Source organism: Sinocyclocheilus anshuiensis, unplaced genomic scaffold (genome assembly GCF_001515605.1).
Source record: "Sinocyclocheilus anshuiensis isolate Anshui unplaced genomic scaffold, SAMN03320099.WGS_v1.1 scaffold782, whole genome shotgun sequence".
Taxonomy (NCBI): domain Eukaryota; kingdom Metazoa; phylum Chordata; class Actinopteri; order Cypriniformes; family Cyprinidae; genus Sinocyclocheilus; species Sinocyclocheilus anshuiensis.
In genome coordinates, this window is record NW_015546111.1 from 120087 (window position 1) to 122145 (window position 2059).

Consider the following 2059-nt stretch of genomic DNA (forward strand, 5'->3'; position numbering starts at 1 on the left):
TTTCATTTATAAAGAATCATTGTTTGGTGTCATATAATTTTAAGGTTAAAACTTTTGCCAAAGATCCCTTGCTACCTAGCTCGTAGCTTACTTGTAATAATTATTACAATAGCTTATAACTTATCAAAAACATGTATTAACCCGTCGCCAGGGAAATACAAAGATTCAAGTTGTTAAAATATACTAAGAATCACCGGCTCGCTGGACGACCCTTGATTTAAAGTGTAAACTATCAGATTTGAATTCAGCTTTAATCAGGTTGACTCAGAATTTTCAGATTCGAGTCCTTTTAAAACCTGAATGAATTAATAATAATTAATTCCCTTAAGATTAAGTAATCAAAGTCATTACAGTAAGCACTGGCTAATGTGGCTGTGAGTCTAAAGTGGCCCACATTTGACTCCACAAATGTGGCCCAGTTATCTTAAAGCGTATCTGGGACAGTTTTGGCAAAGATATGGCACAGTAAGCACTGGCTAATGTGGCTGTGAGCCTAAAGTGGCCCACATTTGACGCCACAAATGTGGCCCAGTTATCCTAAACCATATCTGGGCCAGTTTTGGCAAAGATATGGCACGGTAAGCACTGGCTAATGTGGCTGTTAGCCTAAAGTGGCCCTTATATGATGCCGCAAATGAGGCCCGCATATAAAATGACAAATATTGCCAAAATAATAACAATTTGGGCCACTTTTGGCAAATATATGGCACAGTCAGCATTGGCTCATCAGTTTGTAAGCCAACTTGTCCCACATTTGACATGGCAAATATGCCCCATATATTATAAAACAGATGAGGACCACTTCTGGTTGTAACACTTGACAAGTGAGGCCACTTCTTGGATGTAACACTTGACACTGGCTAATTGAAATGGAAGTTTGAAATTGTAAACATGGCCTAAGAGAATTTGGCTACTTTTAGTAGTGTAATGTCTGATTACTTTTCTTAGGGAATTAATTATTATTAATTCATTCAGGTTTTGAGAGGACTCGAATCTGAAAATTCGAAGTCAACCTGATTAGAACTGATTTCAAATTTTAATAGTTTACACCTTATCAACGGTCAGCTGGGGAGGAGAGTCTTTAGTTTTTCCGGTGGAATGCGGAGATTCAATCGTTCATTTGTGTGATATTTGCAGAGGCCTTACAGTAGGATGCAACACAGTTAACTGATGCAGGGTGATCTGGATGTGAGTCTTAAGTAGGCTACATATGCAGGAATTTATTTATTGGAACATGCTTTTAATGGCAGATTTTTTTTATACGTGTACGGTGCAGCATAAAAACAGAAGTGCACTATAATGATTGTACTCTTACTGTCACGATTTCTGTTAATTTGGGCTTTGTTTTCCCTTGTTGTGTTGATTGTATTATTCTGTTCAGGTGTGCCTAGTTAATTATCCTTGTTTGGTCTACTTAAGTTTCTGTATGTTCACTGAGTTTTTCTGTTCTTATGTCTACATGTCGCTGTGCTACATTGTGTTTGGATTTACCCTTTTTTGTATTAAAGACTTATGATATATAACTTTTCATCTTCGTTGTGCGCTTTTTAACACAGCGTAGCTATGACACTCACAGACTTACTGTGTAGGTAGTGTCTGAGTGAGAAACATTTAAATTCAAACTTGTGAAGAACAGTTTTTAAAGTATTGGAATGTGTCTTTGAATATTTATCTGTGACATTTTAATTGCAGCTTGTGCAAAACTTGGGTCAGGTTGATTTTATCAAGTAGGGCACATTTCTGGAACTTATTTGAACATTTATGGAGGACTTTTTTTTTATTTCTCTGTACAATGTTGAGTGTTGTTGATGCATAACTCACTTAAGGCTTAGTGTGGCCCAGCTAATGTATATTTATGGTTTATTTTGTTCATTATTAGCTAAAATGTGGCTGTGTAGTGGCCTGCTTGTGGACCACTGCCAAAATGCCACCATTCCATGCAGCATGTGGGCCACATGAGGAATGTGGGGAAGACCAGGGTTAGAATAAAAATCAACTGTGGCACACATTAGGGCCAGTTTTGGTTTATTTGGTTGGCTTACATGCAGCAATGCTAAGG